The sequence below is a fragment of the Phyllostomus discolor genome, chromosome X (genome assembly GCF_004126475.2).
Source record: "Phyllostomus discolor isolate MPI-MPIP mPhyDis1 chromosome X, mPhyDis1.pri.v3, whole genome shotgun sequence".
Classification (NCBI taxonomy): domain Eukaryota; kingdom Metazoa; phylum Chordata; class Mammalia; order Chiroptera; family Phyllostomidae; genus Phyllostomus; species Phyllostomus discolor.
Window position 1 is genome coordinate 1,099,927 of NC_050198.1, and position 13,948 is coordinate 1,113,874.

The 13,948-nt window shown below is 37.7% G+C and overlaps 1 protein-coding gene across 3 annotated transcripts in view; it reads right to left on the reverse strand.

Moving 5' to 3' along the window:
- The window catches only part of ARHGAP6 (Rho GTPase activating protein 6), a 465,834-nt gene that overhangs the window by 85,700 nt on the left and 366,186 nt on the right, over nucleotides 1-13,948 (reverse strand). The gene's annotated exons all lie outside the window — the stretch shown is intronic.

Below are 13,948 nucleotides of genomic sequence, written 5' to 3' on the forward strand. Positions count from 1 at the left end.
GCCTACCTCAAATAAGCTCAGAACACGATATCAAAAAAAATGCTAGCAACACAGTACACTGTAGAGTGCCGGTTGTTTACCCTTCTGATCCCGTAGCTGACTGGCAGCTGTGGCCACTACTGCTCAGCATCATGAGAGGGTATTGCCCTGCATCTCACTAGCCCAGGAAAAGATCAAAATAGAAAATTTGAAGCATGATTTCTACTTTAACAATATCATAATGTCAAAAAAAATCTTAAGGTGAACCATAGTAAGTCAGGTACTGTCTCTCCTTATGATACATTATATTAATATTATAGTAATGTATAGTAAATATAATATAATATAACATAATATAATATAATATAATATAATATATAACATTGAGGCTTGGAGAGGTCAAGTAATTCCCCCTATATCATAAAATTTACAAGATTTGGAACCAACCAGGACTCAAGCTAAAAACGTTAATGCCTCTGAATCTTATGCAAAACTGTAAACTGTGAGTTTATATTTACAGCACTCTAATGAGATATTTTGATTGTACTAAGTACAGAGATATGATCAATAAGAACTACATATATTTTTAGAGACATGAGACATTTGATGATCAAACAATCCGCATCAAAGGATCAAAGCAGTTCCGGCCAAGATGGCAGCACAGAGGCAACAGTCTGGGTGTTCCCATAGAATAATGACAAAAACAAAAACCCAGAAGGAAACAAAAACCAATTCTGTAATTAAAAAAAAGACTCAAAGCAAAGATTCTCACAATCCTGACTGCATTTATGTGTATGCACACACTCCTCCGATGTCCACTGGGAGTGAATGGCTCTAACTTTGATGCAGGCAGTGAGAAAGTGGTGGCCTACGAAACAATACTTCACAATTGTCTGACGCCCAATGTCTTTTTATTGAAGGCAACTTCCTGTGAATTACAGATAGCAACCAGGGCATGAGAGCTTTGAAAAATTACCTATTGTTTCCTCAAAAAGCAAGAAAAGTTCCAAAAGAAAGGAACAGTGCTAGCCCCCACAGGCACTGCCAAGGATCTGTGGTGGATGTGTGGAACACTTAAGGAATCCTGTAAGACTTCCCATCCTCATCACTCACCTTTAGAAAGGGAGACAGAAAGATTGAGACTGGCAACTATTAAAATACCTTGTTCCGTACTGGCAGCAAATTCCTGCCTAGAATGTTCATTCCAAAGAGTGAATGACACTCTTTCAATGCTTTGATGTTTTCACTCTTTATTTGGGATTTCATTTATTTATTTATTCACTAATTAAAACAAATAAAGATATTACACTCTAGTAGGGGAGGAAAATAGATGATGTAAGTAAAGGGTATAATGTATTCAAGAATGGTAACTGCTAGGGAGGAGCACAAGGCAGTGAAGGGGCTGTCGATGTGAATAGCAAGCAAGAATTCAGCTTTAGTTCGTGTGGCCAGGAAAGACCTCGCAGAGAAGCCCATCTCTGAGCAGGAGTTACAGGAAGGGAGGGCTTTTTGTCTGCCTTCACACATAATGACTTTGCACCAGAAGATAATAATGATGAAGTCTAACAGGAGCCTAGCAGGGGCTCAGGGAGCATGATGTGGGAATGAGCCTAGGGAGGGAGCAAGTGAGCAAGTCTAGGCAAAGTGGGTAGATTGCAGTCACACTTGTTGACCTAAAGAAAATTCTTTCAGATCCAGTACATTTGGGAATTTTTTCTTTCTCTTTTTCTTTTTCTATTTTGATAAAACTGGACTAAGCACAAGTTTGGACAGTTAGGAGTTGGGGACTCGGGCCTTGGGTATACCCCTCACTCACTCACACCCTTTAAGCTTAGGGCATCACAAGGTACAATATCAGTGAATTGATTTTCCCCCCCAAATGGGGAGTTCCAGATGAATCAGTGACTTTTAAATGTAACTTTAGGTATCTAATGGAGCCAACATCTATTTGAGGTGTCAAAATGGAATTATATACTTATTATTTAAAAGTATTTAAAAATATGAGCTCTAATGGGCTCAATTATCTTTATTGAGCAGGGGTTGCTATCTGTTTCTATAAAAGACCAGATAGTAAATATTTCAGGCTTTTATAGGCCAGCTGGTCTCTGTCAAAACTACTCAATTTTGCCTTTGTGGCATGAAAACAGCCATAGACAACTCATAATTGAATGAATATGGCAGTGTTCCAATAAAACTTTACTTACAAAAACTTACAAAAAAAGGTGGAAAGCTGAATTTGGCCAGTGGGCTGAAGTTTGCCAACGTCTGAATCATAGCTTAGGACAGAAATAAACCAAGCCCTAGACAACACATTTTATTTTTATTTACTACATCCTCCTGGTTAATTAATTCCAACAAAATTGAATAGGCACCTAATACAGGCTAAGAACAGTACTAGACTTGGGACTATCGAAATGACAGCACAGTCCTTTCCTTAAGAAATTAAACTTTGGTAAAAAGAACACATGCAATCTATTACACAGAGAAATTATGATACTAGAAGTTAGTACCAAATGCAATGGGGTACCTCGGGAAAAAAGCTTTTACATCTGTCTGGGGGATCAAGAAAGGTTTCATAGACAAGGCAGTGTAAATGGAGACTTGAAAGTTGAATAATATGAGTAAGGTTTTGCCTAGTGGAAATGCAAGGCTTTGGCCAGTAGAAATGCAACAGTGGAAAAAACAGTGGTTTCCAAGGCAAATGATTTCGAGAGAACAGGTTTGTTTTGGGAAATTACAAGGCTGGAAAGAGGAAAAGAGCAGGAGGCAAAGCCATGTAGAATCCAGGGCCAGATCCTGGAGGGCTTTCTCTGCAGACATTACAAAGTAGATTGGATTTTACTTAGTAGGTGATGGCTAGCCATCAAGTGATCTCCAGTAAGAGAGAAACATGCTCAGATTTACATATAGGAAAGAAGACTGGAAACAAATTTCTATAGGAATTGAGGGGACCGAGTCAAAGATGTAGATATCAGAAGAGATGTTGGGCTAGGTAAAATGATGATTTAAATTTGAACAGAAAGGAAGATGCTCAGACTACACAGATGCCTGGGGAGAAATTGGATGCAGGGGTTGAGTGGGAAAGAAATAATCTAGGATGACTCTTAAGTTTCTGTCTTGAGCAACTGGGAGGATGGAACACTAATCACCAAGATAAGAAAGAGCAGAAGGGAATTAGGTTTTCTGAGGAAAGAAGAAAAATGTTCAAGTTTTGACATTCTTAAAATGATAATCATATTTTTTAATTTTTTTAATTTTTATTTTTGATTTTAGAGAGAGGGAAAGGGGGAGAAACATTGTTGTGAGACAGAAACCTACTGGTTGCCTTCCATATGTGTCCCAACCAGGGACCAAGCCTGCAACCCAGGCATGTGCCCTGACTGGGAATGGAACCAGCAACCTTTTGGTTTGTGGAATGAGCACCAGGACAATAATCTTATTTTTAAAAGATAAATAAATAAATAAATATTTCAAAAAGATAAATAAATAAGTAAAATACATTTCCAAATTTGGCAAAACAGAACCTGGGCAGTTTACATCTTTCTTGAGCCTTCATTTTCTTCTCCCAACTACTACAGTTCCAAATGCAATCACGTAATATGTAGTTTTTGAAACAGTTTACAAATGACCACATATTTAGCATAATAAGGTGAAGTGTGATGCTGTAAATTTCTCTGAGTCCATTATATATCACAGCCTGTGATTCTTAAGTTCTTAGATTTTTTTAAACTCTAGTAAATTTGGAGTTATTGGCAAAAGAGAGAAAACATTGGTCTATTTGTAATGACTTGAATGTACAGAGTTATTTTTTCCTAAGACTAGTTCTTGTAGCAGGTAACAGCTCAGTAAAAGGCTACAGTCCAATCCCAGAAAGAGAAATGAGTGTGGTGCTTTCCTGAAAGCAGGGCAGCTGCATTAGTCAGGCCTTGGAAGAATCATTTCAAAAAGGAGGTAATATTGTGTCCACAGACAATTGGTTCTTAAACCCATCCTTAGCCCATGGCTGAAAAAAAAAAACAATTTACCTAGGTTATCAAATAATAAGCAAAGAGGGACCTCACAGGGGTCTCCAAAAACACCTATTATCAAATGGGCAGCATATTAAATACAGTTCTGATTATGGGTAATAGACCAAGTTATCTCCCAATCCATTATATTTCACAAACTTGAATAAGTAAAACCTAAAGAATTCATATAAACATGGAAGAGTTTAAATGGGCTGCTGCAGTTCATCACCCTCCCAACCATCAGCCCTCAACCATCTCATTGTCTTTTGCTACCTGCCATTCAACAGTGCTGAATATATCAAGTACTTTGCATTTTCTTCTATGTCCCAGTTCTCTTCTTGTTCCCAATCTATATTTCCACCACTCTGATTTTAATAGGATTTTTTTCAAATTAAGTACATGCAATTTCAATAGGTTTTTAAAAGCCAAAATATGTTAGGCCTATTATTAAGAATTATAGAATCAACACAATCAACAAATAGGCTAAAACCATATTCATTAAGAGTATCTTGGGATAAATTTAGGAGGTATCAGTGACTACTATACATGGCATAAAACAATGTTCTCCATTTTTGTTTTTATCCCTAATGCAATATGGACATTTGTAGAATCAAGAAGCCTAATTTCAGAGCCAACTACAGTGTCAAGTAAATGTCACAACACAATGGCTAGGAATAACTAAAAACAGTATGTCTTCAAAGTTATGTTGTTTTTAAAACATGTGATAATTTAGTGTTGATTCATGATGAGTTACTTGGTCTAATGCATTCACCTTTCTAATTTCAGTCCACATCATCCTTTAAAATGTATTTGTTTAAAGAGCCCTCCTCAAAACATTCAACCAACGTCTATTCAAATTATCATAGGGTTTGTATCAGGGTGTTCACAATTAAGAATTTAGAAGCGTGTTTTTCTCTCTGCCTCATTACCTTTCTATTCAGGTTACTACAACAGACGATGAAGCCCCCAGGTGTGGCTACCTTGGAACTACAGATGGGTGTTGGGAGAGTTGTTGAGCAAACCCATGAAGTTTCACATCTTCTCATTTGCCTTTTCCAACAGTTCCCAGAGGCCAGATTGCTTATGTGCTTAAAATATATTTGCCTTTATATTAGGAAAATTGTCAAATACATGCAAAGAGATTAGACTAATAATCTCCCAGAGGTTCTTATTCAGTTTTTAGTCATGCAGTTGGGCATTCATATTCTTAGTGTCCTGATTCATTGTCCCATGCAGCCAGAATTGAGAACCACTGAGCTCAAGGGTTGATGAGATTTAGGTTTGAGTTTGTACCCCATCATTCAGTTTGGTTGTAGTAAGTCTTCTGTTCCTAAAAAAAAAGGTCAAGAAGTTCTGTACCACCAAAGAAAGATACAAATCCACCACAAGAAATAAGGTTATTTCTATGATAGTTATAATAGTGAAGATGCTACTTTCTGAAACAAAATGTTAGCTTTAAGACGCCCAGGAGTAAGCATGTCCTGCTTTCTTTTATTGAACAAATGTAGTGATGCCATAATCCTTATTCATTCACTCAACAACAAAAATGACTTAAACTTGACACTCAGAATCTAAAGTCTATGCTATTAGCCACTACAATATCTTGGCTGGTGATCATAAGCTTGAGAGATGCCCTTCAGCCTGCAATTTGCTCTGCAGAGGCAGAGAGAAGTACAGCACTGAATTACTAGATAGAAGATGTGCCAGATAGAATAATACCCTCCTGCTCCTAAAATAGCTAAGTCCTAATCCCCAAAACCTTAGAATACGTTACCTAATTTAGCAAAAGGAACTAGGTAGATGTGATTAAGTTAAGGGATCTTGAGTCGGGAAGATTATTTTGGATTGTGCAGATTGGTGCAACCGAATCCCAAGAGTCCTTACAAGAGGAAGGCAGGGGTGGCAGAGTCAGAGAAGGAAACGTGACACCAAAAGCACAGGTTGTTGGGGGTGGGGGGAGGGGGGAGAGAGGGAGAGGGAGAGATTTGAAGATGTTAGGCTGCAGCGTTTAAAGATGGAGGAAGGAACCATGAGCCAAGAAATGTAGGTAGCTTCTTTTTTTTTAAGACTTTATTTATTTACTTTTAGAGAGAGGGGAAGGGAGGGAGAAAGATTCAGAGAGAAACATCAATGTGTGAGAGATACAGTGATCGGTTGCCTCTCTCATGTCCACTACTGGAGACCTAGTCCACAACCCAAGCATGTGCTGGGAATCAAACCGGGGACCTTTTGGTTCTCAGACCGGCACTCAATCCACTGAGCCACACCAGCCACAGCCAGGCAGCTTCTAAAAGGTGGAAAAGGCAAAGCACAGATTTTCCCCTAGAGCCTCCAGAAGGAATACAGCCTTTGATTTTATCCTAGTGAGACCCATGTCAGACTTTTGGCCTCCAAAACTGTAAGGTGTTCAATTTGTGATGTTCTAAGTTTTTGGTAACTTGTTGCATCAGCAATAGGAAATTAATACAGAAGGAGTAGGAGGGATCATTAGAAAAGGAGGTCGGTGAGGTGAAGGGGATTGAGTTTAGATGAGGGTATGCTCCCAGACACCTCAAAAAGTAAGTCTTGGCCTCCCATCAGATCTTTATCTTCCTACTTCCTGGTGCTAAAGTGATGCTTCACACTACAGGTACCACTAACAATGATTTGAGCTGGACAGGTTTCAAGATTGGAATTCTAGAGGCACTTTTCTCACAAAATAAAATTACAGACAGTTACATATAGCAAATATTTTAGGCTTGGAGGTCATATGGTCTCTGTTGCAACTACTCAGCTCTGCCAATGAAGCACAAAAGTAGCCATACATCATATGCAAACAAAAGTTCCAATAAAACTTTACTCTTGGACACTAAAATTCAAATCTCATATAATTTTTATGTTACAAGTATTATTATTCTTTTGACTTTTTTCAACCATTCAAAATGTGAAAACCATTCTTAGGGGCAGGTCATACAAAAGAGGCAGCAAGCTAGATTCGGCCCACTGGCTACAGTTTTCTTGACTCCTGATATAGAGATTAGGGTCATTTAGTACCCTACACATATTTATTTAGTATCTACTATCATGTGGCAGAGATCCAGTCCTAGGACCCTGCATCATAACCTACATATATTAGCAAGATTCATGAGGGCAAGAGACTTGTCTGGTTTATTTACCTTGGTGTTCCTGTATCTAAGACAGTAACTGGTACTTACTGTATTTTGCTGTATATAATGTGTACTTTTTGCCCAAATTTTTGAGGGAAAAATAAGAGTGTGCATTATACATGATGGGTGACACCTCAAATACCTTGCATTTGTTCTTGTGTTTTGTAATTATTTGTTACATAAAATTTCTTGTACCATAATATGTTAAAAAATAAATGCTAAAATTTCTTTATAATACAAAAAGTATTTAAATATAAACAGACAAATGAATAAATAATTGAATTACAAAATTAAAATGAAAGATTTTTTTTCTGAAAGTTTGGGCCAAAAACGTGGGTGTGCATTATACATGGCAAAATATGGTAATTGTCACAGAGCAAATATCAATCAAGGGATTAAATGAGTCAGGTACATCATGAGTTCAATAAGAAGTTGGAAACTGTGAAGCTGTGTAATACTGCATCAGTGTGGGAGAATGTCTTGTGGATTTGAATAAAATGTTAAGAAACAGTCTTTTAAAGTAAAGACTGTGGTGAGCCAATAAATGCCTGTATATGAGAGAAGAAAATAAATGTAATAATATTGGACCTAAGGAATATGGAATCCATGACACCAACACTCATCAATCAGACCTTGTATGAGCAGGTCTAGGCATGAACACAAAGGTCAACGTTGCCTTGTCACCCTCATGACATGGACCACAAAGTAAGCAACAAGCACCCAGAAGACTGCCAAAGCCTAGTACACCCTACAATGTAGTTCTGGCTGTTTCGGAACTCTCAAATGTGTGTTCCAGGCCAGCAATTTTCTGTGACTGTTTATCTCATAATAGGATGACTCACTTTAAGGCTCTCTGGATGTAGTCTTTTAAGTGGCCATCATAGGATTTTTTTAAAGACCGAGAGTGGATGATTTCAAATTTGTTTCAATTTCATAAATGTAAATGAAGTCGAAACTTATCCAAGGTTTCTAGATAAACTGAGGGCCCTTACAGTTGTAAAAATATCCTTTTATTCTGAAGTACTATGAAACATTAATAAAGGGTAGCAATATGATACAAAAGGATATAGCACAGAGGTTCTTGGGGGTAATTTTGCCCTCTCAGAACATTTGGCAATGTCTGGAAACATTTTTAGCTGTCATGACTCTGGGAAGGGTGCTACTGGCCTCTGGCGGGCAGAGGTCATAGAGATTTACTCAACACCCTACTATATACAGGACAGATACCCACAATAAAGGACCATCTGGCCCCAAATTTCCATAGTGCAGAAGTTAAGAAACCTTGACCCAAATTACATAGAATCGCCTTAAAATGATGGTGTCAGGAGATATAAACAATCACTTATGAGTTTTATTTACCATCCAAGGCATGTACTATATATTCTTAAGTATATTATGCATTATGTGTAATATTCTGTATATAATATAAGCAGTCATAGAAGTTATTTAAAACTAGCATGAAGAAACACAAATACCACAGACCAATTTAAAAGAAGCAAACTAAATAAAAAAATCTCAATATAATAGAATCTATATTAACTGGAGAACAAGTCACCAAAAGCATTAACTAAAGAGGTTTTATTTCCACCAGAAGTATACGTCTCCGTATTTAGAAAAAAAGAAGCAAAAGACAAACTCAAAAATCAACTATCTAATATCTGTGATTTATTCAGAAAGGGCATTCTTTTGAGCTGAATTGTATCTTTCCAAACAGACTTGATTTTCCCATGAACTAAAATTGATTGAAATAATTTTGGTTTTGGTTTCTCCCACATTGTTTTCTTATGTCCCTGAGACTAGTCTCTAATTGCGGCATCTCTTTAACCTCAACCAACTGTAAAGTTTCCAAGGCCAAGGGAGCCAGCAAGGAGTGATGCAGGGCTGCTCAAAATATGGCCTGCGGACCTAGGTAGTTGATTCTTCTTAATTATGCAGGTTTCTGGGCTGTAAGGCAGATTTACAAAATTAGGATCATAAGGAATAGGGCCCAAGCACCTTCATAAAAAATCAGCATTACTATATGATTCTTATTTTGGGGCAATGAATGTTGAGACCCCCTGGTATGATGATAAGGCCTTGGGTTTAAATAAATATGAGGTCTTTGGAAAGGTTCAGAATATCTCGGAGTCTCAGTTTCCTCACAATAAGATGGAGCAAAGAAGAAGACAACTTTCAGGTTTGTAGTGATCATATGAGACAATGTGAGTGAATCTTGTAGAGTGTTTATTAGCTCCCAGCAAGCTCTAAATACATGGTATTTCAGTTATAATTAACATTAATGATCAATACCCTAAATTTACATCCCCTTTTTAAAACCTGGCAGTTTTAGTGACACCAAAAACTCTTCAGAAATGTGTGTTGAATTATTTATCATTAAATGACTTCACTATGCATAAGATGTCTTTTCTAGGTATTTACAAGACAGATGCTAAATTGTGGTTCTATACAGGTGAGAAACAGAAGAATGGATCAGATCAGTAACTTAAGGTCTGAAAAATGGCATACCATTTAGATCAACCATGCCAGGGCCGAATTTCTTTGAATTGATTTCTGCTGTGGCCAGTTGTCATTTATGGATAATTAGTACAGCCATGGTTCCCAGATAACCACAATGTGTTGCTGAAGCATGGCACAAATTTTAATACCAGGCTCACAACCAGCATTTTTGAAGGGCTGCCGAGTTCTTTATAACTCCAAAATGAACGTATCACCAATGACAAGGAACTCCCCTCTTCATGAGCTTCTGAGCAAATCCAAGGATATTTGCATAGCTGTCACATCCTTTTTTGAACTCTTAAAAGAGGTTCTTCCTTCATGAACTCAACAGAATAACATTTGCTAATTCTTCCTTTCTTGATTCTTCAGCCACTCCTTCTCAACAGATTTTTAAAAAGATTTAACATATCTACAGCCTATATAATTTTTATGTTTTATTTATCTGTTCTGATCTGTTTTTTAAAGCAGGACTTTTAGAAAATTCTGAACAGTTGGTAGGTATGGCAGTCCATTTTTTCCTTTTGCCTTGGTATATTAACTATTTATTGCTACCTGAAGAGTATCAAAATATGTCCCAGTAGCATGATGCAAAGGCACACCTCATTCATTCTGCAAATACTTAATGAGCACTTTCTATGGGCCAGGCACTGTTCTATGTCTTGGTGAATTCAATGGTGAACAAAACAAAGAGCCCTGCCCTCACAGAGCTTTCAGGCTGGTGGAGGAAAGCAATGAGAAACTGTTGAGTAAATTCCATAGTAAGTACAAGGTGATAAACCCTAGAGGAAAAAGAGGAAGTACAGCAGGGTGGTTTCCAAGGTACCCTTACTGAGAATCTGATATTTGAATCAATCTTCATGGAACTTAGGGAACAAGTCAGGCAGATTTCAGAAGATGAGCATCCCAGGCAGACATGAGTTAACACCCCAGTCAGTGGGCGGGGGGCGGGCGGGGTGTAGTGGCTAAAAGTTGGCAAGGTAGGCTGCCTGTGTTTGAATCCAGGTTTTGCCACTTTCTAGCTGTGTGGCTTTTAGCAAGCTACTTTACCTCCCCATGTTTTGCTTTCCTAATCTATGACATGGGGATGATGACAAGCCAGGGTTTGGCAAACTACTGCCTGTGAGCCAAATTCTACCTACTGATTGATTTTTTTTAATATAAAGTTTTATCACAACATAACCACATTCATTTAGGTATTGACTACAGAGTTGAGTTTGGCAGAGACTTTTTGGCCTGCAAGGCTAAAAATATTTACTATCTTGCCTTTTACAGAGAAAGTTTGCTGATCCTTAGACTAGACTAAAAATAAAGGCACACGTATGATTAGGATTTGTCTTGTGGGATCAACATTTTCTCTTCTCCTAAGATTGTGTTTCTCTGGGTAACATTCCAAAAAAAAATCATACAACATAGTAAGAACTGGGATATTGGAAATTTTGTGAAAGCTTGGCTAAAATAGAAGTGCTTATGTACAAATGGCCTGTTTATCTTGACTATTGATAAATCAGAGAAGTAGAAATGAACATTGTCACAGTTGTGCTAACACCATTAGAAAAGTCACTCACATTTTATTTCCAGTGGAAATATCTTCCAACGGTTTGCATAGAGGGGACATTACCACAAAGTGGAAGTCAAAAACTTCAGAACAAAAGTCCAGTTTCATTTCTGTGTATCCCAAGCTGAACTGTGGACTTGCCCACCAGCCACCAATTTAATTCTGAGTGTTAAGCCTCACTTGCAACTTGGATGGAGAAGAGGTAAAAGAACCTGCACAGACCCCAGGGGTGTGGAAGACAGAAACACTTGCAAGAATCAGAAGCTTCTCAATGACAAACAAGATGACGGTTTTGCTTGTCCTTCTATAATTAAGCTTAGTTCGCTGAAATTAGAATGACAGCCCTCCAAAGATGGATTAGACCTTGGAGACATTGCTAACTTTTATAGATGGCCCAGTCTCTACTAGTTACTGTTCTAAGCCCTTTGTTTATATTAACTCGTTTAATTCTTATAAGAACTCTAAGGAATGTATTACCATTATTATCCCCATATTTCAGATAAGGAAACTTAGACATGGCTGTTAAGTAACTTGTTAAGATCGCACATCTAGTTAAAGTGGCAGAGTTGGGATTTTCAGGCTGCAGAATCTAGAACCATAACCATTATTTTTATTGCATCACTTCTCATAACTGATTAATACAAACCCCTACCTTTACAAGGGACAAAGCAAGGTCTACAGAAGTTAGATGACTCCTGTAGTAGCAGAGTGGGATCTGGGAAATAAGGGTCACATTCTGCCTCTTTCCATTACTGAGACAGACCCTTAAAATTAGGTGAGCCAGACAATGTTTAAAAATCTAGAGGCTTAACGTTTTCCTCTTTAGTAAAACAGAACACACTAGATTTATTATTAGCCTTACCTGGTATTTAAGTTGTTCTCCAAAGCCCATATTTATCATAGCCACAGCAACTAAAATGTTACACTGAATTCAATAATTCCAGAGGGGAAGATAAGCCAATTTACCCTTTCAGACCTCAAGCAGACGGTGCTGAACATTTTGCAAAAATCGGCTCAATTATGCTGTTCCATTTCAGCATGACACAGTCCTTCCTGCTCCAGTTTGCTCATTTCAAGCTGTTTCAACATTATCGTTCAATCTAATAAGAACAGTCTCATAAACCTCCAATGGCACAGACAGTGCTTAGCTGTCACACATCTCAGATGCTGATCAATCTACACTTCTTCAAAGTCACAAGATAGATGTGGAAGAATGACACCTTATCACATCACAATAATCTTCTTGAAAAGAAGTATAGATGTTTATATTGCTTACCCATGAATTATATTCAGCTGTGTCTTTGCTGTTCTTTCTAATTTAACTGAACTAGACTTGGAGTAGAAACTTCAGCCTGATTAAAAATTTTTTTTGGTGAAAAATACATCCTGAAATGGCAGATTACATTGAGTGTCTGAGAAATGGCCCAGCTGACATAGCTGTGACTCCCATGATACCTTTTGTTGACAGAGACCCCCTCTACCATGAATCCTAGGACCAAAAATATGCAATCCTTTTCATTGGACCATTGACAAATTCTTGTCCCTTCAGAAGGGAGACAGGCCGTGACACTGAGTGAATGTGCAAGTGTGTGGGTATGTAGAGAGTGTGGTGGGAGATAAAAAGAATGCAGAGAAATTGAAACTGAATTTCCTGATTTTTATTTGAATAAGACTGTTTGGAAGACATATTCTGGAGGTATGAAAGGATTCCTCTAAAAATAATGTCCCTCTTTCCACAGAGATCTGCAAATGGTAATTGGATTGTAACTGTGCAAACTGTCCTTATTAGGAATCAACCAAAGAATGTTGGGAGCCTCGGGTAAAACCCCTGAGAGCAGGACAGAGCACACAGGGTGCTTTCTTTGTTAAGGACAAATTCTCTATTCTTAAATTATATTTTAAAACCACTGGCTTCATTTTTCTAACGCTAGTAAAAACATTAAAAAAACAAAACGATTTCATTATCTTTTATACTGAAGCACAACACATGCTTTGAATTTTACGCTCTTTGTGGAACAATGGTCCTTGAGAAGTTGTTCACTTCCTGAACAGAGGGTGTGGAGGTCAGAGTCGATGTAACCACGTGGTCATGTTTAAGAGAGTGCTGGTGGGGGTGGGCCTGGGGATAGGGGTGGGAGGGAGAGATCCATGAAGAACAGAGAGAAAAGGAAAGATTAAAAACATATCCCATAACCAGTTACCTTGTTCTCCATGCATTCCACATGGCACTGCACCAGCAGCTCAAAAACACATCTTTGTTTCCCAGCCGATAAGAAGTTATCATTCTCTGGTGGTCTCAAGTGAATTCCAACAAAAGAATCACTGTGGTTATCAGTGAAAAACGGAGAAATGATTTCATGGAATATCTTACTGACTCCAAATTTAGAGACTCTGTATGTTTTTTACTAGGATTCTGCTAGGCTAATCACCACTTGATGTAAGCCACACACGGCTTCTGTTGCTGTTAGTATTTAAATATTTAGCCAGGGAAGGAATTTCAACACAATAAGATCCATCAGATTGTTTTCTTTACTAGAATAATTATACCGAAAGAGAAATTCAGGGTGAAAATCTACCATTACTGCATATACTTGTACCTCTACTCCACACAAAATTTGGATGTTGAAAATAGTCATGATTTCAGTAGACAGTGAATATGGTTCATGCAATCTGGATACTTAATGGAATATAGACTCTCATTTAAGTGATTTAATATGATATTTAACATGAAATCCATAAGTATGCAATTAATTTGTCATTGTTAG